Source organism: Neolamprologus multifasciatus, chromosome 10 (genome assembly GCF_963576455.1).
Source record: "Neolamprologus multifasciatus chromosome 10, fNeoMul1.2, whole genome shotgun sequence".
Classification (NCBI taxonomy): Eukaryota; Metazoa; Chordata; class Actinopteri; order Cichliformes; family Cichlidae; genus Neolamprologus; species Neolamprologus multifasciatus.
The window spans coordinates 3117784-3145558 of record NC_140448.1 but is presented as its reverse complement, the minus strand read 5'-3'; the positions used below and the strand labels follow the sequence as shown (position 1 = coordinate 3145558).

General features: G+C 43.9%; 1 long non-coding RNA gene and 1 pseudogene across 1 annotated transcript; both read left to right on the top strand.

Moving 5' to 3' along the window:
- The first annotated feature begins 7136 nt into the window (after positions 1-7136).
- On the top strand, positions 7137-8779 carry LOC146509359 (uncharacterized; annotated as a pseudogene).
- Positions 8780-12927: 4148 nt separating this feature from the next.
- LOC146509358 (uncharacterized) lies at positions 12928-27464 on the top strand. Its single transcript, XR_014876519.1, has 3 exons — positions 12928-13793; positions 21863-22054; positions 26740-27464. It is a non-coding gene; the product is annotated as an uncharacterized LOC146509358 (long non-coding RNA).
- Positions 27465-27775: the final 311 nt, after the last annotated feature.

The window sequence follows — 27775 nt, the reverse complement described above, 5'->3', positions numbered from 1 at the left end:
CCATAAAAGTCTGCGCTGACACTGTGCCAGGGCGTTTCGGGTAATGGTGACATCTGCAGAGGGTCAGTGTGTGTGACAGGTGTGCTAGCTTGGCATGGCAGACAGTTTTGAACTGCAGATTCTGCTTTCCGATCGATCTCTGGGAACCATACTTTGGTACGTAGCAGCGCTTTGGTCTTGACGATACCCTGGTGCCCTTCGTGTGCCAGTTGTATTGCTCTTTCTTGTAGGACAGTTGGAATAACTATCCTCGTGCCTCTGAGTATGAAGTCAGATGAGTCAGCTACTGTTAGTTCACTTTGAACATGTTTGAATGATTTCAAAATGTCAGCATGCTGGGATTTATCTGTTAGATGCCACGTGTTGTTCCTGATGTGACCGATGACTTCCTGCAGAACCTGGTCTTTCAGAGTCTCTGTTTTTATCTCGTGAAGTGTCATGGCTTTTGGGGTGGAGTGATAAGAGAAGAAATTGACATACTCTTCTGCAACCTTACATGCACGAGCACTTTCATTCTCCTGTGTTGGCACTGGATGACGTGACATAAAGTCAGCTGGATTATCAGCACCTTTTCTGTATTCCACTCTGAAGTTATATGGCTGAAGTCTCAGTCCCCATCTTTCTATTCTGGCAGGTGGTTTTGATCTTGGGTTATTCCAGATGATTTTGAGTGCCTTGTGATCGGTCACCAGTGTGAATGGATGTCCATAAACATACAAATGGAAATGTTGGCAACTCCACACAATGGCGAGTGCTTCTTTCTCAGTCTGCGAGTATCTCGTTTCCACATCACTCAGTGCTCTGCTTGCATCTGCAATAATGTGCTTCATCCCCTTTTCATCTTTTTGACAGAGGATGGCGCCCAGTCCTACTGGACTAGCATCAACAATCAGTTTAGTCTGTCTGCTGGGATAGAAGTAGGACATCGTCGTGTCGCTTGTGAGACTGACCTTGAGTGCCTGCAACGCAGTTTCTTGGTCTTGACCCCATGTCCAAGGGGTGGCCTTGTGTGTGAGCCTGCGCAGTGGCTCAGAGATCGATGAGAAGTCTCTGATGAACCTTGAGCAGTAATTGGCCATGCCAAGGAGACTTTTGATGTCAGCAGGTGTTTTTGGGTTGGGAGCGTGTTGAACTGCTGCAACCTTTTTAGGATCTGCTGAAACGCCACCTGCAGAGAAGATGAAACCAAAAAACTCAAGTTTCGTTTTATTAAATTTACACTTCTCTCGATTCAGAGTAAGACCTGACTCTGATAGTCGCTTAAAGAGAGCTGTAAGATTGCTGTCATGATCAGCCTGGTCCCTGCCAAAGACTATAATGTCATCACTGAGATTTTTGACTCCGTTCAGTCCTTGCAGCGTCTGATAAATAGCATTTTGGAACACTTCAGCTGCAGAAGAGACTCCAAAGCTCAGTCTTTTATAGCGCCGAAATCCCAGATGAGTAGTGGACGTCGTAATGTAGCGGCTGTCAGGGTGTAATTCAAATTGGTGGTATCCTGCCCTGAGATCAAGTTTTGAGAACACCGTAGATCCATTCAGCTCATGGATTACATCATCAATCGTGGGCGTGACGTTCTCGTTCGATTGCAGTGTTTGCTTGTCTCATGTCCACACATATCCGTACGTCGTCCGGATTCTTTGGTTTTGGCAGTGTTACAATGGGTGAAACCCACGGTGTTGGTCCCGTAACCTTTTCAATCATGTCATCAGCTTCTAATTTCTGAAGTTCGTCCTCCACTTTTTGACGTAAATGAAAAGGAACACGTCTGTGTAGTTGACAGGTTGATTTTACATCTGTGTTTATGTGCAGTTTCACTTGAAAATCTTTGAGTTTTCCAATTCCCTTGAAAAGTTCTGGGTGTTGTTCTACTAGCTTGTCTGCAACAGAACGTTGAGACTGAGAAGAGACCGCAGTGACAATATGGAGGAGTCCCAAGGCTTTTGAGGTTTCAAAACTCAAAAATATTGAAGCCTCCTCCTTTAATGACAAAGAAGGAACACCTAACTGTTTTGTCTTGTTTTTCCACACTGCACCTGAATGCACCACACACAGGGAGAGACGTAGATGAGTGGTATGGGTAAATCTTGATGTCTGTAGAAGTCAACGTAGGACGTGGTGTCAGTTTGTTGTAGGTAGCTTCAGTTAAGCAGTTAGCAGTGGCCCCAGAATCGATTAGCACCGGTATCTGGGTGCCCATTACTCTGACTTCAGTATGTGGGAGTTTAGGATGTTGAGCTGTGTTCACCACATATACATAAGCGTCATCACTGCTGGATGTGTGCCCTGTCTCCACGTGTGCAGCGCTATCTGTTACTTGATGATCAGTTTGCGGTGGCAGAGTTTTCTTATACTAGTTTTCTTTTCTTATACTAGTGCCGTACAAGTAGCGGGAAAAACAAACTTCAAAGTAGCGCTACGCGTTCAGCGGGAGGCGTGGATGGCGAGCGGCAATAAACTTGCGAAAAGCAAGTTATGCTCAACTCCACCAGTGGAATCTGACAGCGTGGAAAAGTGTGAAAACATCCATGATCACCAACGGATTTCAAAGGGCTGGACTGCTGCATGATGGAGAGGAGGACACCGCCACGGCCCTTCTGAGGGTGTTCGAATCTGACCCTGACAACGAGGATTTGTTTGGTTTTAAAAGTGACAACGAAGGAGAGAAGCGGAGAGTGGATGACGTAGCCATCCTGAGCCTTTTCGTATCCAACACTGGAGAAGAGGACTTTGGTGGTTCCCAATTCACTCGGTACAACACATAAGTATGGGATATCGCGCCCTCATGTATCCTGGCTGAAGAAACCTTTAATCACGCCTTTAAGGCAGATGACGTGTGATGACACACGCACGGCCCCGCCTGCACATATAGCCGCTGTCATCACAGTCATCCCTCAGTTCTTACGCTCTTCACCTCGCTGAGAACACCTCTGCTGAGTTGGGCTGGCTAGCTGCTGCTAGTTAGCTCCGTTGTCTGCCGACTTGAACTTAGCTTAACTGCCCCTGTTGGTGTTAGCCTCCACCGCGCAGTTGGTGTGTAGGCTGCCCGCGGTGCGGTAATTTCAAGTTTTCCCGTGCAGCGTTTTGCTTTGTGTTTTGGAATGTACTCCAAACCGAAGCGAGCAAAGCAGAAATCTTCTGTTCGCCCCTGTCCTCAGGGATGCGGTTTCTCTTTGCACAACAGCGACCAGCACGATGCCTGCCCTGTCTGCCTGGGGATCGTCCACTCTAGGAGAGCGTTGACGGAGCCCGAAGCCTGTGCGTTTTGTCGCCAGCTCCGGCGCTCGACCCTGGAAAGACGTGTGACGTTTGTGGAAAAAGTGCTGGGACGCTCGGCTGTCCCACGGCATGACCCTCTCCTTTCTGAGTCTGGAGCCCCGGCTTCGTCCGAGTCCGAAGACGAGGATTTTCCGGTCGATGTCCCCACAATTAGCTGGGCTGACCACATGGAATATGTTGACAGGTTAGCCGATGATGAGCCGGAACCATGCAGGAGCGCCCCCCAGGACGATGATGACGTGCTGGACATCGGCCTGGACATCCATGGTTTGTCGGAGGATGAGCAGGAGAGCTCATTGTCGGCCCAAAGTACCGCCACTGCTGCGCTGGTCGGCCACAGTGACACCTCTCTTTTCTCCCTGTTTCGCCGTGCTGCTGAGAAGCTGCAGGTGGACTGGCCCTCTCCTCCGCCAGCTCAGAAGCCGTCGCGGTTCGCAGGGTTTTTCCTCCCACAGGAGCCCGCAACGGCCAAAAACTGCCTTCCCATGTTCCCAGACTTTCTCTGCGAGCTAACAGCATCATGGGACAAACCTCTGTCTACCCGCGTCACTGTGCCCGGCTATGGACAGTACATGGAATTGGACGGCGCCGAGGGGGCTGGCTTAGCTAACCCACCCCCTATGGAGCGGTCTCTGGCTGCTTATCTGGCCCTGTCCCATAACCATGGTGTCGGCGGCCCCGCAACTCTGCCGTCCAAGCACTGCAGATTCTCTGCTTCGCAGCTGGAGAAGATTTATCGAGCTCAGGCCGGGCCTGCTCGCGCCATGAGCTCTGTCACCATGCTCCAGACGTACCAGGCAATGTGCCTGACGGAGCTCGGATCGCTGGTTCCTGATGACAGCCCGCTGGCACCTCTTCTTAACGAGGTCAGAGTCGCCACAGATTACATCCTCCGTGCGTCTCGCTGTGCAGCGCTCTCCCAGGGCAGAGGGATGGCTTCTACAGTAGTGGCGCAGAGGCACCTGTGGCTGACCCTCTCGGACGTCCCGGATAGGGACAGGGCTGTATATCTGGACGCACCAGTGTCTGCGGCTGGGTTGTTCGGACATTCACTTGAAGCCAATCAGGCTAGATTCGATCTGAGGAAGAAGCAGACGGAAGCTCTGCGCGACATCATCCCCAGACGTCAGCCCAAGCCCACAGCTAGCTCTCACAGGCCCGCCGCTCCTCTGCCGTCTGGCAAGAGACCGGCGCCCACTGCTGAAGTGGGTGTGCCGCCAGCGAGAGCACATCCTCCGGCCTGAGCTCCACGCCAGTCGGCCTGGAGCAAAGGCCCACCCTCGGGCCCCCGGCGGGACCCGACGCCCAGGAGGAAGAAGCCTCAGCCCTCTTAGCTGTGGTTTCGAGTGGAGAGGGGGTCCAGCAGCAGGGAGACGCTGTTTTTACCCCTCTGTTGCCGCACAAGAGGTGCCGCTTAAGTTATGTTCAGGTTGTCAGCCCCAGAAGGTGCTGCACTTTCCTAACACTGTCTCCCAAGCACAAAACCCCTGCACACAAAATGCCTCAGGTAACTCCCTGTTCAGGTGTGTTAAATGTTCAGGTGACCACATCGAGTGTTCCCGCTGTTTTTCATTGTTGTGCCCCAGAAAAGGTGCCTCCAACAAAATGTATAAATGTACATGTTTCCATGTTACAATCAATAAAGAGTGTTAATAAATAGATAATAATAATAGTTAATAAAGAGTGTTGTTTATTCTCAAACAATCAAATACTCAGCCTGCAGGCAGAATGAGCCAGGTCAGGCAGGTGATGCAGTCCCCTGCAGACACACTGGGGGGCGACAACGTCCCGTCGACGGTGCAGCAGGTCAGCCGGCTGGCTACTCACTTCCGTAACTATCTTTTTATTTTTCGTTTTTGTCGACATTATATTGAAATGCTTCATTATTGGAAACATGTTAAAAGATACTTATTATTCTTAACATCTTAACAGATACTCTGACCCATAACTATCGTAAAACGCTTCGACCGGAAGTAGACACCTTTCGCGCATGCGGGGTACCGATCGGGTTTCCGGTACAGATCGGGTAGTGACACTGGCTGTCTCCCAATTCAGGGTCTGCGTCCTCCTGAGGCCGCATTTGTAGACCGATTACGTCACAGCGACGCGCCGAAGGCTGTCCAAATTCGTAGACTCCTCCGAATGCAGCCGACAAATGCGTCCTCCTTTTCCCCGAATTTGAAGGATGGGTCGGGTGTGTCCTTCGTGGCCTACCATATCCCAGAATTCATAGCGCGGCCCAGCCAAACTCCAGTTTCCAACAATGGGGGCCGCTACTAAGTTTTAAAATTACTCATACTAATCTTTCTGGGTCACAAAATAAACTTTTAACATATTTTCAGACGAGAAAGTAGCTGTGTAAACATCAAATAACTGCTCGGTTTATCAAGATATCGCATATTTGCAAAAGTGCTTCAACGTTTTCGGAGCGTCTGCTACCCACCAGCTCGATAGCAAGCCGGGAGCTCGAGGGTCACTGATGCGGCCGAGAACGGCACAACTCCCGGCACATCATTTTCAGATCACCGCGGACTTTCGCTGCTCGGGTTAAACGTAATATATAAGTCACTTAGACAACCTAAAAATGTTATTGTTGGGCTTTTTTCAGTGTTTTGTTTGTTCATGAGTAAATCGGTTTGGCTGAGATTAAAGTTATTTGATTAGATAAAATAAAACTTTATTAATCCCCTGGGTGGGTTCCTCCTTGGTTTTTACACAGCTGACTAAACGTCAAACAGAAAACTGATTAAACAGAAGTGTGAGACAGTCGAGAATTTACGCCAGTGTCCTGTTATATTTTAGATAGCAAGGAGCAGACGGCCGAGTTTATTAAACTCCACCGAGACAGCGATGACGCAAATCTGAAGGCTAGACCGTCCAATTTCACGGCCGTTTACTTCCGGCCTACCCGACCTTCTGAGGACCCGGCCCACGTAGACCGCGAAGGCCGGGTCCTCAGGAGGATGCAGCCCATGAATTTGGACACGACCAGTCGCTACCCGATCCGTACCGGAAACCCGATCGGTACCCCGCATGCGCAAATCTTACGTCACTTCCTCTCTTTGCCAACATTGCGACATTCAATATATTTGAATGACACGGTTAGCGCCCAGTTAGCTCTTAGCATTTCTCAACAGCTCTGCCTCCTTTTCGACTACCGGGACATTTAAACAATGGATAATCCGTATCCGCAACAAATTCACGCTTTTCTCCTCAACAGAGAGCGTTCCCCGATTGAACAACAGCACCGTAAAATAAGAAGAATGGTGCCTAATTACAGAGCTAATAATACAGACTTTGTAATATGTCACGTGAAGATTCAGCAGCCAGATGAAGTGTTTACTGACAATTGACAGTGATAGTGGACATCATCATCACTATTTCAACAATCTTCTCCACACAGACAAGCATAAACACACTCAATTATCACTAAATCAAATTTAACATACGTTTGTAATGATGCTAATTCAGTTTACAACAGGGTTCATTCGCTCGGTCAGCAGGTGGTGGTATCCTCGTACACTGGGGAGTACACTGCCATTAAACGAACAGAAGAAGAAGAAAACCCCTGCACATGCGCGGTACGGATCGGGTAGACCCGATTTGTACGGTCCGACTTTGCACATGCACAGTAAGGATCGGGAGTCCCGATCTGTCATTATCTTTTTATTTTTTTTGTTTTTGTCTACATTATATTAAATGCTTCATTATCGGAAACATTTTAAGAGATACTTATTATTCTTAACATCTTAACAGATACTCTGACCTGTAACTATTGTAAAACGCTTCGACCGGAAGTAGACACCTTTTGCGCATGCGGGGTACCGATCGGGTTTCCGGTACAGATCGGGTAGTGACAGGTGCTGCGAACCGTTGCCATGGGTTACCGGTTGCAGTTCCGGGTCAAGCCGCCTTGTTTCCAAAGAGTCGTAAACACGACTGTCAACACCGAGGCGGCCATGATACTCAGAGAGGAAATAAAGGCGCTATTGCAGAAAAGAGCAATACGAGTGGTCCCCGCTTCGGAGACAAACAAAGGTTGGTACAGCCGTTATTTTGTTGTTCCGAAAAAAGGGGGAACGCTTCGTCCCATCCTCGACCTGCGAGTCTTGAACACGTATCTACGAACATACAGGTTCAAGATGCTAACACTCAGACAGCTCTTGAATGCGGTCGGCCCGGGAGATTGGTTTGCAACAATCGATCTAACAGATGCTTATTTTCATGTGGTTATACACCCGAAACACAGGCAGTTTCTGAGGTTTGCATTCGAGGGCGTAGCCTACGAATACCTAGTGCTGCCATTCGGGCTCTCGCTCGCTCCTCGCACCTTTACGAAATGTGCCGAGGCAGCGCCTAGCGCCCTTTAGAGAGAGAGGAATCCGCATCTTAGCCTACCTAGACGACTGGGCTCTTGTAGCTTGCTCCAGAGAGCAGGTGGAGACACAGCTGTCGCTGGTTCTGTCACACATTCAGACACTGGGGTTCTCTGTGAACTTTCAAAAGAGCTCGCTAATCCCGAGTCAGCAGATTACTTTTCTCGGTTTGAAAATATGCTCACTTACCAGCCGCGCACGTTTGTTGGAGCACAGAGTGGCCGCATTTCATCGCTGCCTCGCTCAGTTTCAGTTGGGACGCAGACTGCGTTTCCAGACAATATTAAGCTTGTTGGGCATGATGGCATCTATGATCGCCGTAGTGCCACTTGGACTGTTAAAAATGAGAGCGTTTCAACGCTGGACTCTCTCTCACCGTTTGTGTGCATCGCGTCACCTCCGGAGGAGGCTGCCGGTAACCGCGTCTTGCATGCTAGCTCTCAGTCCTTGGAGGGAGCCCGGGCTGCTCCTGTCTCGCTCTCTGCTGTTGTGGTGCAGTGTTCATTTTCTGTCTCTAAGAGCCACGCATGTCCCGGGCCACCTGAACCTGGGGCCGGACCTTCTCTCCAGGGGGGGGTCCTCTGGTGAGAGAATGGAGGTTACACCCTTTAATAGTGGCTCAGATTTGGGACCTATTTGGCAAGGCGCAAATAGATCTTTTTGCTTCCAGGGTAAATACTCACTGTCCCCTGTTCTTCTCCATAATCGACCACGATGCACCCTTGGGCTTGGACGCGCTAGCGCACCAATGGCCAGACGTGCTCCTGTATGCATTTCCCCCAGTGGAAATGATATCTCCAGTTCTAGAGAGAGTGCGTCGGCATTCCCTCTCTCTGATTCTAGTGGCCCCTTGGTGGCCCACAAGGTCGTGGTATGCAGAGATAATCAGCCTGCTAGCAGCGAGTCCTTGGCAGCTTCCTCTCCGCAGGGATCTCCTCTCTCAGGCGGGAGGAGAAGTGTTTCATCCGCGCCTAGATCTGTGGCGCCTTCATGCTTACCTGCTGAGAGGTTAAACGTGATTGCTAAGGGTTTGCCACCTAGTGTGATAGCGACAATTCAGAGCGCTAGGGCCTCATCTACTAGAGGCTTGTACGCTTACAAATGGCGAGCCTTCGAGCAATGGTGCCAGGACCGCCACACTCTCCCATTTCAGTGCTCTATTGCAGATGTTTTGACATTCCTGCAGGAGCTGCTGGATAAGGGCCTTTCATTTTCGATAATTAAGGTTTATTTAGCAGCTATATCTGCTTGTCATATTGGCTTTGACGGGGTGACACTAGGTGCACATCCCCTCGCCATACGTTTTCTGAAAGGAGTTCGCCGGCTGAGGCCCGTGCTTAAGTCCAGTGTCCCTGCTTGGGACTTGTCTTTGGTGCTGGAGGCCCTTTGCAGCCCCCCGTTTGAACCCATTGAGTCTGTGGATATGAAATTTCTTTCATATAAGACTGCATTACTTCTCGCTTTGGCTTCGGCAAAGCGAGTGGGTGACCTTCATGCGCTCTCTGTGCATCCCTCCTGCACACAGTTCTCTTCTGATGGCCACAAGGTCGTATTGTGTCCAAATGCTGCCTATTTTCCCAAGATCATGCCTGCATCTTCTAGCTCAATGGAGTTTGAGTTGCTGAGCTTTTGCTCCCCTCCTTTTGCATCTGAGGAGCAGAGGAGGATGCATTCTCTTTGTCCAGTGCGTGTGCTACGCACCTACATTGAGCGCACTCAGAATGTGCGTTTATGTGACCAGCTGTTTGTCTGCTTCGCTAATCCAAATAGAGGTAGAGCTCTGTCCAAACAGAAGCTGTCCCACTGGATTATAGAAGCTATCTCACTGGCATACGGCACCGGTGGTCTTGCTTTGCCCCACGGGGTGAGAGCTCATTCCACCAGGGGCATGGCAACCTCATGGGCTCTTTTTAAAGGGGTGCCTGTAGCTGATATTTGTGCGGCAGCTAGTTGGGCATCAACGCACACTTTTGTGCGGTTTTATCGGTTGGACGTTACAGCCCTTTCGGTCGCTCATGCTGTCCTTTCTGCTGGGTCTACCACTCACTAAGGATGTGGTGGTCCGATTCCGGTTCGGTGGCTGCTCTGTGGGGCGTGTATATATGTCCCATACTTATGTGTTGTACCGAGTGAATCGACTGAAAGGGAACGAATAGTTATGTCTATAACTTCTGTTCCCTGAAGGAGAGGAACGAGGTACAACACAAGGTGGCCCCACTGAGCAGTTTGGCTCTGTGAAGAGCGGCTATCGAACTGAGGGATGACTGTGATGACAGCGGCTATATGTGCAGGCGGGGCCGTGCACGTGTCATCACACGTCATCTGCCTTAAAGGCGTGATTAAAGGTTTCTTCAGCCAGGACACGCAGGGCGTGATATCCCATACTTATGTGTTGTACCTCGTTCCTCTCCTTCAGGGAACAGAAGTTATAGACATAACTATTCGTTTTAGTGCGCAGGAAGATGGTGGTGAATGACTGACTTTTCTTCTTGTTAAAGCCGTTTCACTGCACCTGAGCCTAAAAGGTAGTCCGAACCTATTTTTCTGGTGTGCTGTAGGTTATTGTTATGTACTACATTTGTTACTCGTTTATGAAGCACAGTACATGTTTCGTACTTGTAATTACCGCTACTTGTACATATTAGAGATGGACCGATCCGATATTACGTATCGGTATCGATCCGATACTGACCCAAATTACTGGATCGGATATCGGCGAGAAATAAAAAATGTAATCCGATCCATTAAATATCAAAAAAAGCACCTCACAAAACTTGCTACACGGCGTAACTCGGCTCATAACTGTAGCACGTGGCAGCAGTGTGGTCACGTGATAGAGCGGCTGTGTGTATTTGTAGCGTCCTACCAATCCGGCATTTCATCTCCGAGGAAGTTTTCCCAGAGAGAAGTAAAGCAAGTGTGTAAGTTCATCTCTGAATGTAAAGCATTCCTACGTTAAGCTTAACAACAGATATATGGAGCGACTGCCTCTCTCTCGCTCTCTCTCTCTCTCCTGCTGCTACTTCAATCGTGAAACAGCTTAATGATCAGCTGATCGGCTTTTCTGTCGCGAGTCCGTCTCTCTTCTTTGTTTTTGGCTTACTTCTCACCAGAAAGAGGAAACCAGCGGCTGAACAACAGCAGTTAGAATTTATTTAATATTACTTTCTACACCAGGATCTTTTTCTACGTAGCTGACGGCTGGTAACTGTGCAGGGGCGGATCTAGCAAAGTTTAGCCAGGGGGGCCGATAGGGCATGAACAGGGAAAAGGGGGCACAAAGACATACTTTTCTTTCTTATTCTCATTTAAAATGTCTAGTTTTTAATAAATAATTATCTGAATCTTACACCCAAAGTTTTAATCTGATGTAAAATATATAGAAGTCCATTACTGTATATAGTAACTGTTAAGTCTAATATACCCTAGTAAGCTATACTACTTTTTCCTTTGGGAAGATACCATCTGTGCAGTTCTGTTGAAGAAAGATGTTGAATCTATTTAATTATTCTTGAAAAATAATTTATTTCTGTGCATTTTTCCCCCTGCATCAAATTAAATTTGATTACATCGATTAAGCATCATGAGGTGGAGGGTGGTTCCCTATTTTTTTTTTGCTGGGAGTTTGCAACCCTATTAGTTAGGTTGCTTAATATTTCTGCTAAGTACTCTTTGATTATTCAAGACTCTGTATGTGAGGAGAAGGACTTTAAATTTAATTCTGAATTTGACGGGAAACCAATGAAGAGAAGCTAATGAGGGAGAAATACGGCCTCTCTTTCTACATGCTTGCTGGGGCATGTGGGGCAAAAACAGAGAGGAGAGCCTGAGCAGCCAGTCAAGGACTCTTCCCTTCACTAGTTAACAGGCTAAGGAGCTAATTCCATATAAGGGGAGGTGTAGAGTATGATAGGCCAGGCAACAGATCCTATTGAGCACTGATCAGCTTTGCATCACACCGTGCCTGGACTCACCATTTCCAGTGGCTTATGTAAGAGGTTCAGAGATTGTTACATGGGTGTGCAGGTAAAGACCAAATGACCGCACTAATGAATGTGTTGGGCCATCAGTGAAAAGCCTGTGAAAGGTTTTAGCCGTGAGAAGAGAGGCCATCCATCACTGAAAATCTTCTCGGTCACAAAAACATGACAGCAAGGCGGAAATATCACAACAGCCAGAGGATCTTTTTAGTTTGTGTAGCAGCTACCGGGATCTCAAAGTGGTGAGCATATAATAAAGAACTATGTGACACTGAGCCAACGTCACATTTACCTCGTGCTCCCGTGGAAACACAGTCCAAGCTATAAGTCATTGTTATGGAGTCAAATTGATCTCTTTACAAAAATACAGCATCCAAAGTAATATCCAGTCCTCACCTCAATAAAAAACAACCATATATTTGCTGGACAAGGGTTCTAGTTCCTTAATCTACCACCCGCTGTTGGTAGGATTAAGGGGTCACCCATGGGGTCAGAAAAGGGTTGTGACCAGCAGCTGAAGTAATCTCTGGCTGAGAAAAGTCCTTGGTAATGAAAATGGTAATAGAGACAAGCGTGGCAAAATTGCCCTATGTGAGGGCCTAAGCCAAGTGTACCTGTATGTATCTACTTGTACATATACCTAAAAAGTTATGCAAATATGTGCGCATAACTTGTTTTTCAAAATATTAATAAAAGGGGTGTGTCTCCAAACAGCCATCTCTTTCCTGACAATTCCCTTTGTGCATATTCTCTTACATATGATAAGTCAACATTGAAACACCTGCGGCTTTTAGTCCGGTGCGGCTAATATATGTACAAAACAGGATTTTCCCCTGATTTTAGCTTGTGCGGCTAATATTCAGGTGCGCTTTGTAGTCCGGGAAATACGGTATATAAACTTTTCTCAATCTAAATAGTGGACTTTGGTAGAATTAAAAAATAAGTGTAGTGCAGGTCTATGATGAGTTTAAGTGTTACTATCATCTAGTTCTGGTTCTGTTTTGGTTAAGTCCTAAGTAGTCCTGATTTTGAACTGTTGTAGTCCTGTTTTAATTCTGGATCAGTTCTGGGTCTGGTTGAATTGGGGTTTAGTCCTCGTGTCTTGATACAGCCCTGATTTTGTTCTGCCTTGCTGCTTAATTAAAAACCTAGTTTAAGGTGTCCTGCATATGTGGTATATTTTTTTCCTATATGAAGTCAATCTTTTTTGAACAAAACTCAAAACAGCCTATTAATCTTTCAGTCATTTCTATACCCCCCCCCCCCAAAAAAAAATAAATAAATAAATAAATAAAAAAAAATAAAAAAATAAAATAAAAATCCCACATGCATACTACCCTTTAGGGCTAAGCCCCGGATGTTTCAAATGTCTGGCTCTGCCTCTGGGTATGAGGACCACTGTGGGTTAATCTTTGTAGTGATACTCACTCCTTTTTTTATTTAGACCTGGTTTAATTCTGGTATAGTTGAATATTTGTATATAATCCCCGCAGCTGTCAGACTCTATAACAGGGGTCACCAGCCTTTCTTAAAACTGAGAGTTAGATAAAACTGTGAACAGTTTGGTTCATCTTTAGTTATATGGTTCTATCCAGCATATTCTATCTTGATATGCTGTCTTATCACAGGTTAATTTTTCAAAAATATTAACAATGATTTATGCAAGGAAAGGGCTACATACAACTCTTTATTTCTATTAATGTCTTACTTCATTCCTACCTGATTGACATGTTTAGGAATTATGAGTGATTGGCTCACTGTAGTGGTAAAAGTTGCTACCAATCAAATTATGATATGTTAAAGTTAAAACAAAACACAACTGACTGTTTTATATTATATCTAATATATATTATGTAATTATCCTTATAATTACAAAATGTTTTATGTAAGATTTATGTTTTGTAATTTAAATCTGACATCACAAAAGTATTTTAGAGTTTGAATAATGTATTTTACAACTGCAGTACACATAATACTAATTTTGAACAATTTTGTCCAGGTTCCTTGACACCAGGGACTCCTCCAGGACCATCGCGTTCAGTTACAGAGTCGGTGTGTCCACGGTGTGCCAGATCATCCCCCAGGTAGCGACGGCCATCTGGGACTGTCTAGTGGACGACTTCATGGCTGTGCCTTCACCTGGAGACTCATAGAGAAAGTATATACAGTGGTCCCTCATTTATTGCAGCAGGGTTTCTCAGAATAACTAGCCCCTCGCCACACACTTTATACACTTTATTATTTTTTATTTTTTTTACACACACACATGAAGATTAGTCACAGTTGTCACAAGTTGATTCTCACAGTGCAAACCTTTGTAGATTTCAAAACGTAAAAGTATCATTATGCCGTGTTTTTTCTTCGTCTGCCTGCCACTTTTGTGCACCTTTTTCCCTCCAGGAGTGATGATGTCATCATCACTCCATAAGCCAATGAGATTATCACATGACATTTATGAACAGGGATATCTCTTTTTAACTGTTTTCAATTTAACGTAATATTTAAGTGTTTCTTAGTTTTAGACTAGTTGGTTAGTCTTTTTCAATGTTTTAAACCATATCCCAGGTTTTTACTTCACCATTTATGGAGTTTTAACAAGCAAATAAAAGACAGAGCTTAATTCTGTAAAGATTAGATGAAAAATACTCAAAGGATAAATTCAATTGGTTTATTATTTTGTTACATAAGTTAAAAAAAGTAAAACAAGTAACTACAGAAACAACATAAAAGGAAACTTAAACAATCAAATAAATAAATGAAGGGGGGAGGGAGGGGGGAAGGGAGGGAGGAGGAGAGAAAACCCCAACAATCCCCTCTGAGCAAGCACTAGGCGACAGTGGGGAGGAAAAACTGCCTTTTAACGGGCAGAAGCCTCCAGCAGAACCAGGCTCAGGAGGGGGCAGTCAACTGCTGGGACTGGTTGGGGGGGGGTGAAAAAAAGAAAAAAGATTAAGAAGGTAGGGAATATGTGTTAGGAGAGAAAGGGAGAGGGGGGACAGGAGAGGTGAAAATTAAGATGGATCACAGGTGGAGGAGGACGAGGCTAAATCATCTGAATAACCAGCAGACGCCTCTTTTCTTCATTTCCAGGTATTTTTCCATGAGCGCTTTTTTCTCCAGGATAAGGGTTCTCAACTGATCGTTTGTTTCTGCATTTTGCTCCTCGAGTTGCTTGCATCTTTGCTCCATTTCTTTTAGTCCTGCTTGTTCTTTTCTAGGCTTTTCTTCCGGGTCTTTGTGCGTTGCCTCCTCCATTTGATTTGCCTTGCACATGTCTGTATTTCTCTCTTGTTTTTTCTTGTACATCTCTTCTATCAGATCGATTTTTCTCTTGAATACTTGATGCATAAGCAGCAGGTATTCATATTTTTTCTCTTGTTGTTGCTTTTGTGCCTGCATTTCACTTATTTGGCTCTTCAAGTCACTGACCCTCAACAACATCTCATTCATGAGCTCTGAGTGTTTTTTCCTCATTCCATCGATCGTACACTGCATCTCTGAACATTGTCTTTCCAGTATTTCCTTTTCTCTTTCCAGGTCAGGTGTTTTTTCCCTCATTTCATTACAAAATTCTCGCAGTTCTAGATTCCTTCTCTCAAAGTCCTGGAGAATACGTTTTTCTTCTTCCTGTTTCTCTTTTTCTTCAAGAAGCTCTTTATTTTTGCACTCTGTTTCATCAAACCTGACTTTCAGCTCTACGTACATTTCCCTCATGGCTTTGAGTTTGTCCTCCATTGGTATTTCTTTTTCTCTTTCCAGTTCAGGTGTTTTGTCCTTCATTTCATTACAAAATTCTCGCAGTTCTAGATTCCTTCTCTCAAAGTCCTGGAGAATACGTTTTTCTTCTTCCTGTTTCTCTTTTTCTTCAAGAAGCTCTATATTTTTGAACTCTGTTTCACCAAACCTGACTGCCAGATCTACGCACATTTCCCTCATGTCTTTGAGTTTGCGCTGCAATCGTATTGTCTTTTTTCTTTCCAGTTCAGATGTTTTTTCCTTCATTTCATTACAAAATTCTCGCAGTTCTAGATTCCTTCTCTCAAAGTCCTGGAGAATACGTTTTTCTTCTTCCTGTTGCTTTTTTTCTTCAAGAAGCTCTTTCAGTTTGTGCTCCATTTGTATTTCCTGTTCAGTCTTCTGTTGGCGGATTTTTTCAATTGTTTTCTCAGCTTCATCGAGCTTTCCTTGAAGTATCTGTATCTCCTCAATAGTAGCTTTCTTTCCTTGAAGCTGGGCAGATGTTTCTTTTAATTCCGCACTCTGTGTTCCCGATGAAAAAATACGGGAAAAAAAATTCTTTCGTCCTTGACCAAACTTCATTCCCTCATTGATAATTTTTATATCAGGCTGCCGTTGCTGTTTTCCTTCCAGGTCTTTATTTCGTGCTTCCAATTGTCTGCACTTCTCCTCTAGTTGAAGCTTCTCTTCTTCAATTTGTTTAACTTTGTCATGGAGGTCAGAGTTTTCCTTCTGACTTTCCTGTAATGCCCTTTGGATTGATAAGACAACATCCATGGTAATTTCTCCTGAAGAGATTGGCTGGCCAGACCACGAAGGAGAGGCAGCATTATTTATTTTTCTTTGTCGGCGTTTTCGTCCCATGTTGGAGCCTGTGCACAGTGACTCTGAAAAGGCTTAGAAATATTTGCAAATGTATCTCGTGTCGAACGTTTGAAGTCTGCGAACAAACTGCTTTAAAATTGCTGCTTCTGATCCCTATTTATAGACTTCAGAACTTCAAATGATCAAAGGTATTAATGATGTCACATCTTGTGACATCATCATTCCGTAAGCCAATCAGATTGTCACATGACATTTTAAAATGGGGATGTGTTTTTTTTTGTTTTTTTTTTGTTTTTTTTTAAGTTTTTTTGAGTTTTCACCATTTGCTCCAGGAGCTGCGCCTGGATGACGGCTGCTTTCAGCGGTACTGTAATGTTTGCATGCCTCAAACATTAATGATGACACCTTCAGTATTTCTCAGTTCCATTCTTTAATTCTCAGGCTTGCAGCGGCAACACAGTCTGCAGCGCTAACTTGTTCATCTACCGTTTTCTGTTGTCTCCTTTTTCTATATCCTCCTTCTGCCTTACATTCGACCTTTCAAAATAAAAGTTCTGTAAACATCACAATCACCTCCTTTCTTTTTTTCTTTAACAAACTTAGGTACTCAGTGAGGTGAATTATTAATCTGAACCTATGATAACAACACCTAATAAAATTACTGAACGTTCTTATTACTTGAGTTTCTCCACACCTAAACATCACTTAAACAGCACTGCATTTGCGCAGTTCTCTGACTAATCACTATCAACATTCAACACTAGAATACTGGTTACAGTGTTAGATTCAGGAACAACAAACATGTTACACGCAGCGTAACCTTTAACGGGTCACTCAGATATTCAAGTCTTAGATCTGATGTAATCAGACAGATGCATCGGTACGCGTCTGTTTGATCTGACTGGGTATCTGGGCTTGTCTGTTAAGGCGGGGTCGACATGCCGTCCAGGTGGGGCATCTTCAAGTCCATGTCTGATTTTCTTGAAGAATGAGGCATTGCTGACAATTGAGTGTCCATCCCTTGTAGCTGTAATTTCAGAACCCTTAACTTTAGTCACTTTATAGGGTTTTGCATTGTGTGGTGTGGATAATTTGTTGTGCTTGGGTTGGCGATGCAGCACTGTGTCACCCAGACTTAGTGAGTGTGGTCTGGCGCGACGAGTTGCATCTGCGATCACCTTCATCTTGATCTTTGCACTATCATCCCTTGCTCTCACTTCAGCATCTGAACACTTCCGTGGAGTGGTGTTAACGAAAGGGAGCTTGGTGTATAGCTGGCGTTGAAACAGTATTTCAGCTGGTGAGCTCGCTGTTGTGCAATGAGGTGTAGATCTGTACTCACGAAGAAAGATGTTTAGTTGCTGTCTCCATGGTGTGCCCTGCATCTCGGCAACTCTCAGTGCTTTGCATAGGGTTCTCATAAATCTCTCAGCAATGGCGTTCGCCTGAGGCCAACAAGGTGTGATTTTGCGATGATGAAATCCTAGGTAGTCTGCAAACTGTGAGAAAGCCTCACTGTTAAAAGGAGGAACATTGTCAGTTTTTACTGTCCTTGGGATTCCAAACATGGAGAACACTTTGTCAATGACTGGGATAACAGAAGATGCTGATGTTGAGCGTATACTTTCAACGACTGGATAGCCAGAATACTCGTCTGTGAACGAGCAGGTATTCCCCCGTAGGGAGCGGTCCATAAAAGTCTGCACTGACACTGTGCCAGGGCGTTTCGGGTAATGGTGACATCTGCAGAGGGTCAGTGTGTGTGACAGGTGTGCTAGCTTGGCATGGCAGACAGTTTTGAACTGCAGATTCTGCTTTCCGATCGATCTCTGGGAACCATACTTTGGTACGTAGCAGCGCTTTGGTCTTGACGATACCCTGGTGCCCTTCGTGTGCCAGTTGTATTGCTCTTTCTTGTAGGACAGTTGGAATAACTATCCTCGTGCCTCTGAGTATGAAGTCAGATGAGTCAGCTACTGTTAGTTCACTTTGAACATGTTTGAATGATTTCAAAATGTCAGCATGCTGGGATTTATCTGTTAGATGCCACGTGTTGTTCCTGATGTGACCGATGACTTCCTGCAGAACCTGGTCTTTCAGACTCTCTGTTTTTATCTCGTGAAGTGTCATGGCTTTTGGGGTGGAGTGATAAGAGAAGAAATTGACATACTCTTCTGCAACCTTACATGCACGAGCACTTTCATTCTCCTGTGTTGGCACTGGATGACGTGACATAAAGTCAGCTGGATTATCAGCACCTTTTCTGTATTCCACTCTGAAGTTATATGGCTGAAGTCTCAGTCCCCATCTTTCTATTCTGGCAGGTGGTTTTGATCTTGGGTTATTCCAGATGATTTTGAGTGTCTTGTGATCGGTCACCAGTGTGAATGGATGTCCATAAACATACAAATGGAAATGTTGGCAACTCCACACAATGGCGAGTGCTTCTTTCTCAGTCTGCGAGTATCTCGTTTCCACATCACTCAGTGCTCTGCTTGCATATGCAATAATGTGCTTCATCCCCTTTTCATCTTTTTGACAGAGGATGGCGCCCAGTCCTACTGGACTAGCATCAACAATCAGTTCAGTCTGTCTGCTGGGATAGAAGTAGGACATCGTCGTGTCGCTTTTGAGACTGACCTTGAGTGCCTGCAACGCAGTTTCTTGGTCTTGACCCCATGTCCAAGGGGTGGCCTTGTGTGAGCCTGTGCAGTGGCTCAGAGATCGATGAGAAGTCTCTGATGAACCTTGAGCAGTAATTGGCCATGCCAAGGAGACTTTTGATGTCAGCAGGTGTTTTTGGGTTGGGAGCGTGTTGAACTGCTGCAACCTTTTTAGGATCTGCTGAAACGCCACCTGCAGAGAAGATGAAACCAAAAAACCCAAGTTTCGTTTGATTAAATTCACACTTCTCTCGATTCAGAGTAAGACCTGACTCTGATAGTCGCTTAAAGAGAGCTGTAAGCTTGCTGTCATGATCAGCCTGGTCCCTGCCAAAGACTATAATGTCATCACTACCATTCATCTACCGTTTTCTGTTGTCTCCTTTTTCTATATCCTCCTTCCGCCTTACATTCGACCTTTCAAAATAAAAGTTCTGTAAACATCACAGGTACCACCGTCTTTCCCTCGCCCAGTTTGAGGGCGAGTAGGGGTGGGCGATAGAAACGATATACGATAGAAACGATATAATTTTGGCCAACAATAGAGATTTTGACTATAGGGCTTTGGAGCGTGATGTCACGGGGGTGGGCGTGGAAAGGATTTTTGCCTGATTCGCCATGTTCGGGGTCTAAGCGCAAGCGACGAAGGAGCGAAAGCACAGCCATGGTTCGTACTTGCTGTGTGGTCGGCTGCAATGTTCGATCTTATGATCGGCACGGGAATAAGCTTAGGTTGTCTTTTTATGCTTTCCCAAGCTGGAAGCAACATCAAGGAGCTCAGGTATCGGATGTTACCAAACGAAGGCGTCGAGCCTGGATAGCAGCCGTGAGACGAGCTGATATCAAGTTCGTACAGAACGACCATCTAATTTAAAGGCTCTTGCTCAAACGTACTCGCACTACAAGGGTACACACACCATGAAATACCTGATCGGGATTACTCCACAAGGTGCAATTTCGTTCATTTCTAAGGGGTGGGGGGCCGTGCATCAGCTAAACACATCACAGAGCAATGTGGCAACTTAACAAGCTGTTACCAGGGGATGTAGTTTTGGCTGACAGAAGCTTTGACATCAGAAATGCGGAGGGAACGATGTGTGTGGAGGTTAAGATCCCAGCATGTTGTGTTTTGGTTAACATGTGCCCCAGTGTGGTAGTGAAACCAGACACACATGAGACTTGTTCTTGTTTGGACGGAGGAGCCACACGATGGTTTTACCGTCATTGTTGGTAACAACTAGGGATGGGTACCGGTATCCGGTGCCATGATGGCACCGGTTCTGACATAAACGGTAGTAACCAGACCGAAAAGCAGCGCACATTTCGGTGCTTTATTTCGGTGCTTTTTTTCCTGAGCTGTGATACACTTTCTTCTTCCTTACATTTGTATTGGCGGTTGGCAAACAACTGAAAGGTGCATTACCGCCACCAACTGGTATGGAATGATACACTTTAGATTCTAGCCAATCATTTTAAGTTTCCGAGAATAGTAGGCGGGTCCAGGTACGTACATTCTTTTAGAGCAGAGCTACAAATTAAAAATGTCCAAGGCGAAGCGGTCAAAGTCTGGCTGTACTTCACAGCAAAAGATGCAAACTCAGCAGCTGCAACAAGTGCTTTAAGGTGATACTGTGATACTGTCAAAGGAGGTAACACCTCAAATCTGATGAAACACCTGGCGACGCATAGTGTTTTTTTTTAAAGCCGAGAAATGCGCCGTATTTGATAGCTTGCTGCGAGACCTCACACCGAGCACATCTACTGCTTGTGGGTTGCCTGTTATCGGACCCGGAGTTAGCAACATCCCCCAAAAACCCGAAGAGGAGAGTCCTGGCCCCTAGCCCTGCCAGTGTAGCAGAAATGATGAGGATGATGATGCAGCAGCAGCCGTTCTTCTCTGCGTGAGTAGCTTAATGTTGTTCGTGTGTAATTTACGTTGAGTAGGCTAACCACGTTATTACATTAATGCATGTAAGGTGAACAGCAAACACCATCATAGCTACATGCGGCTGTCTTCTTATTTGATGGCAGATACTCCCTTCACCCTGGACAAAAAGGCTAAAATGACCAAAGAAAAAGTGGAAAACAGTTAAACATGAGAGGTTTTTGGACAAAGTTTGTGTTTTTTTCCATTGTTTAAGCACTGCTTCCAGCCAAGAGTGATGCCATATATGCCCCATAGCTGCAGAAAAGGCTAACATTGTTATCTTTTTACAAAAAAACAGCTGAACATGAGAGGTTTTTGGACCACTTTTGTGTTTTCCATTCTTTAAGCACCGGTTTGAGCACCGTTTAAGCACCGGCACCGTTTCAAAAGTACCGGTTTGGCACCGGTATCGGATAAAACCTAAACGATACCCATCCCTAGTAACAACAGTACGAAACAGTCGCTTGTCCGTCCATAGTGTGGTTATTTTAAGTATAAGAGAGAGAGAGAAGTTTAAGAAATTAATATAGCTGCTACAGTGACCATCAAAACCATGAAAAATATTGCCGTAAACAGTTTATTTTGCTACATCACAAAACAAACGATAGTGTATATAATATGAAACGATACACATTTTTATATCGTCATCCGATATATATCATCATATTGCACAGCCATAATCCTTTGTTTTTTGTTGCTGTTGTTTATGTTCAAGGAAAATAAAGGTGTTTAGTCGGGGTAACCGTGGCTCAGGGGGTTGGGAATCACATCTGTAACCGGAAGGTCGCTGGTTCAATCCCTGGGCTCTCTGTCCTGGTCTTTGTCACTTTACCCTACCACCTACTGGTGTTGGCCAGAGGTGGTGCGATATGGCAGCCTCGCTTCTGTCAGTCTGCCCCAGGACAGCTGTGACTACAACTGTAGCTGCCTCCACCAGTGTGTGAATGAATAGTGGCATTGTAAAGTGCTTTGGGTGCCCTGAAAAGCGCTATATAAATCCAATCCGTTATTTTAAAAAAAGAATAAAATATAAACTTTTTAAAAATATCTTTTTGTGTCTCTTGTTTTCCTCAGAATAAATTGCGACCAGTCTCAATGGCTGAGATGGAGGAGCAACACAGCGACACGTTAACCCCGACTGCTGCAGTTCCTGTATGAACTGAGCAACTCTGAAAATCCAAGGAAAAGCTGAGTGTATTTTATTTAAAGCTCAGATGGAACTTGATGGACTAGCATGCAGGCTGCATTCAGGACTTTGACACACTGGTATGTGAAGAGTGGTACCAAGAGAACTTGTGCGCACACAACGTGTCACTTTATGCTTGCTCTTCTCCAGCCTCTGGTGTCACTTTGTAGTCATTTGTCTTATTATTGTCTTATTTGATGCAATTTAGGTTCTGTGCGCACAAGCAGAGGTTTTTGCTCCGGAAGTAACCATGACCTCGTTTTCAGAGCCGTGTTTAACGTTTAATGGCCGTGAAATATGTCAGACTTTTTCCTCTACTTAAACAGTTAAGAGCATTTGAACACAGTGGAGAAAAAGGTGTGCATTAAGGATTTTGAAACTATGTTTGGGTAGGGCTGGGCGATATGACCCAAAATTCATATCTCGATATTTTTTAGCTGGATGGCGATATATGATATGTATCTCGATATTTTTTTAAAGCCATAAGGTAAGAACAAAAAGAGAGTTCTTAGTCAAAGCTGTGTCCCAGATGACACACAGGCACTTTTATTAACATAGAGCGTAGATGTACATGAAAAAAAATTACTCAAAAATAAATTATGAGCATTTATTAAATAATAATGCTCCATAAATAAAAGAAAACTATGTTGTTTTAGTGCATAAGAAAGAGCTCACAATTGTGCAGTCAAAATGTAAACTAAAAGATGCAGAGCATAGTAACAAGGGCAGATTTCACAGCTGCTCTGTTCCCGAGTTTGTGACTGACAGCCTGGAGTTTGAAATCCGCTTCATAACCGTGTCTCCTAACAGGTGCCATTTATGGTCCTTATGCACATGTAAGGTAATCCAACTTCAGTAACCCTGCAAACGCCACTGTCTTCATTTATGTTGGAAGTGGTAGCAGAGCTGTACGTTTGAATTAGTTTCAAAAGTCTCTGTCAGAACATGGTATGAAATGTTTAGGTGGAAACTAGCGAGCTAACTTCCTGTTAATGCCGGAGAGATTGTCGAAAGGAAAGGCCAGAGAAGTTCCATAGTGTGGAGGTATTTCGGCTATTTGAAGTCTGACAAAAAACAGAGTAACGCGCACTGTAAAGGGTTCCGAAAACATGTTCGCACAAAGTCTGGAAATACAACAAACCTTTTTTAACACCTGAAGCAGTGCCACCCACGCTCAATCTCTGAGTGAAAGCGCTAATTCGTCATCGAAAACAACCAGGGGAATCCTTGTGAACAGTGGCGTGTCTAGAAAATTTTTGTTGGGGGGGCCAGGTAGGGGCACAGATTTGGAGAAGGGTGGCAGATGTAATTGGCAGATAATGTTTAAAAAAAATTCTTCCAACCGTTAACCATAATTTAATAACCCTATAAACCTAATAACCGAATGCGCTTTTAACTCTTATTAGAATGAGATTTTAACCACTACGGTGCAAAGTTTTTAGATACTGCGTTGATAAAGTACAAGAGATACAATCAGTGCTTTGTCAGTGTTTACTCAGCATTCAAGGACAGCAATATTTTCATAGTAGTTTTACTGACATGTAGTGCACATATGTTTTGGGCAAAAACATTTTTGAATATTAAAATACGAACATTTGTAACAAACAATTGACAAATTAGCCAATGCCAATGTAAAACTTTATCTGCCTATTAAAAAAAAGAAGATAATCTTCTCACAAACTGGTGTTTGATTTTGAAACAGGAAAAAAGTGGGGAAACAACTGAAAAGACTAACATTTGAATAAAACCTGAAAGCAAGTAAATACTTTCTATGCTGCCTTATGGTAAACTTTGGTAATATTGATAAAGAACAACACTGGCTGATGATGAAATACAGTCAGCTGGCATGGTAACACTGCCCGTATTAACCTGCAGGGCATTTTGACTAGAGACCGGCCCACCAGGTATTAAAGCCATAAAGCCTTTGAATGAAAACAAACGCTGTTGTGACAGTGATGTACACGGTCTTGTTGGTATATGTATGATTTCTATACGTTTTACGTCAGATAAAAACTTTGGTTGTAAGATTTAGATAGTTATTTAATAAAAACTAGATATTTTAAATGAGAATAAGAAAGAAAAGTATTTCTTTGTGCCCCCTTTCCCTGTTAATGCCCTACCTGCCCCCCTGGCAAAACTTTCCTAGACCCGCCCCTGCACAGTTACCAGCTGTCAGCTGCTTAGAAAAGGATCCTGGTGTTATTTGTCTCTCAGAAACAGTTCATAACTTCCCTTCAACTCATTCATGTCACCTAAAAGGTAAACCTGTTTCTCCATCACCTGTTCAGCTCTGATGATTCAGTAAAAACATCTCCTGGTTTCATCTTCATGTTTCCCTCTCACCACATATCCAAACCGACATCATGACCAGCAGCTTTTACAGCTGTGGCTCCAGCAAACATCAGCTGATACTAGAAAGTAATATTAAATAAATTCTAACAACAGCTGATCAAGCTTAAACGTGCTGCTGTTGTTTAGTGCGACATCTGGCGGTTTCTTCTTTCTGGCGCAAAGTGGGCGATAAACAAACAAGAGAGAAAAGCCGATCAGCTGATCATTGATCAGTTTCACGATTGAAGTAGCAACAGGAGAGAGAGGGGGAGAGAATGAGAGAAGAAGAGGCAGCTGTGCAGCGTAACGACAGAATAACTCCAGTTTTGTGTCTTTTTTTCATTATAGCAAAAGTACGGGACAAACTGCGTCTCTTCTCAGCTCAATACGAAACGCGTAATATTTTCTCTGAATGAGGGACCATTCCATTTTTTTAAGGAGCCGTTGGCAACTCTACTAACTAACCTTATGAATAAAATAAAGTACTCTATCAGTAACATCATAGTAACCGAACAGCTGTATAGAAACTCCGTCATGGTATGCCCGATGGCCAGTCCAGCTATGTTAACCTGCAACCAAATCTGCAGCTCCATACAGCAATGTTACGACTTAGATTATATCTTATAACTCATAACTCTTATGTTAGCTCCCCTCAGTAGCATACTGTCTGAAATATTCGACGGCTGCAATAATTCTTTAAGTGTTATTTTTTCCTTGGTATTCTAATTTCACCGAAGTTTACTAAACTCAACAAACTTAATATTACTTACTGGGATATTTATTCTGTCCTCATTTTCTTTCACCGAAAAATTGTTTCCTGCGGTGCCGTCTTTCGTGCTTGGCTCTCTTACATTTGCTAATGTGATGCACATAGTGCAGAAGCCGATGCTGCATTCACTTACCCTCGGATATCTGAGCTTCACCATGAAAACATAATTGTACATTTGATATTTGATTGAATTTTATTGTTTTACCTTTGGGGTGGCACCTGGGGTGGCATGTGCCCCCCCAAGCCACCCCGCTGGACACGCCACTGTCTGTGAAGCAGCAACAGTCAATTGAGTCTGCTTTCTCCAGCGTCTTACCATATGACAAAAAAGCTAAGAGACATAGCAACATAACGAATGCCATAGCTTACTGTCTTGCTAAAGACATGCTACCAATAAACACGGTCCACAATGAAGGATTCAAGCAGCTAATTAAGGTAATGGATCCTCGTTACCAACTCCTTGAACATAAACATGTCTCTCAGACAGCGCTTCCAAAGCAATATTATAAGTTAGTCAATTTTGTCTCTTCTTCTGTAAAATAAACTAAGATTTATTTTTAGAATGAATATTTTGTTTCTAAGTGGAACTGACAATTTAGTAGTCTGTTTTGTTTGTTCTATTTTGAAACTTAAAGGCTTTAGCGGCTACTTTTTGTGTAGTTTGTAATATTTGCCTTTATTTTGCCTAAACTGAAGCCTCATTTTAAGTACATCTGCCCTGTTGAACTTATTATGGGAAATAAATATTTAAATCAAAACAAGCTGCTGATTATTTCACATTTTACTTGTGAGCAACAGCACATTTAAATCTTACATATATAGTTATTTGGCTTATATCGTGATATATATCGTTACCGCACATGCTTCAAATTATATTGCGATATGGATTTTAGGCCATATCGCCCAGCCCTACTCAAAAGGTCTCATCAAGTCCCGATTTAATTCGATTTATGCCGTGTTATCAGTGTTTGCATTGATAGCATGGCTGTGGTGTCATATCAGTGTATGCTCTCGGTGTTTGCTGATATCAAACTGTGGTATGAGGACCACTGTGGGTTAATCTTTGTAGTGATACTCACTCCGTTTTTTTTATTTAGACCTGGTTTAATTCTGGTATAGTTGAATATTTGTATATAATCCCCGCAGCTGTCAGACTCTATAACAGGGGTCACCAGCCTTTCTTAAAACTGAGAGTTAGATAAAACTGTGAACAGTTTGGTTCATCTTTAGTTATATGGTTCTATCCAGCATATTCTATCTTGATATGCTGTCTTATCACAGGTTAATTTTTCAAAAATATTAACAATGATTTATGCAAGGAAAGGGCTACATACAACTCTTTATTTCTATTAATGTCTTACTTCATTCCTACCTGATTGACATGTTTAGGAATTATGAGTGATTGGCTCACTGTAGTGGTAAAAGTTGCTACCAATCAAATTATGATATGTTAAAGTTAAAACAAAACACAACTGACTGTTTTATATTATATCTAATATATATTATGTAATTATCCTTATAATTACAAAATGTTTTATGTAAGATTTATGTTTTGTAATTTAAATCTGACATCACAAAAGTATTTTGGAGTTTGAATATTTTGTAATTTTTTGTAATTTTGTAACTGCAGTACACATAATATTAATTTCGAACAATTTTGTCCAGGTTCCTTGACACCAGGGTCTCCTCCAGGACCATCGCGTTCAGTTACAGAGTCGGTGTGTCCACGGTGTGCCAGATCATCCCCCAGGTAGCGACGGCCATCTGGGACTGTCTAGTGGACGACTTCATGGCTGTGCCTTCACCTGGAGACTCATAGAGAAAGTATATACAGTGGTCCCTCATTTATTGCAGCAGGGTTTCTCAGAATAACTAGCCCCTCGCCACACACTTTATACACTTTATTATTTTTTTTTTTTTACACACACACATGAAGATTAGTCACAGTTCTCACAAGTTGATTCTCACAGTGCAAACCTTTGTAGATTTCAAAATGTAAAAGTATCATTATGCCGTGTTTTTTCTTCGTCTTCCTGCCACTTTTGTGCGCCTTTTTCCCTCCAGGAGTGATGATGTCATCATCACTCCATAAGCCAATGAGATTATCACATGACATTTATGAACAGGGATATCTCTTTTTAACTGTTTTCAATTTAACGTAATATTTAAGTGTTTCTTAGTTTTAGACTAGTTGGTTAGTCTTTTTCAATGTTTTAAACCATATCCCAGGTTTTTACTTCACCATTTATGGAGTTTTAACAAGCAAATAAAGACAGAGCTTAATTCTGTAAAGATTAGATGAAAAATACTCAAAGGATAAATTCAATTGGTTTATTATTTTGTTACATAAGTTGAAAAAAGTAAAACAAGTAACTACAGAAACAACATAAAAGGAACTTAAACAATCAAATAAATAAATGAGGGGGGGGGAGGGGGGAAGGGGAGGGAGGAGGAAAGAAAACCCCAACAATCCCCTCTGAGCAAGCACTAGGCGACAGTGGGGAGGAAAAACTGCCTTTTAACGGGCAGAAGCCTCCAGCAGAACCAGGCTCAGGAGGGGGCAGTCAACTGCTGGGACTGGTTGGGGGGGGAGGTGAAAAAAGAAAAAAGATTAAGAAGGTAGGGAATATGTGTTAGGAGAGAAAGGGAGAGGGGGGACAGGAGAGGTGAAAATTAAGATGGATCACAGGTGGAGGAGGAC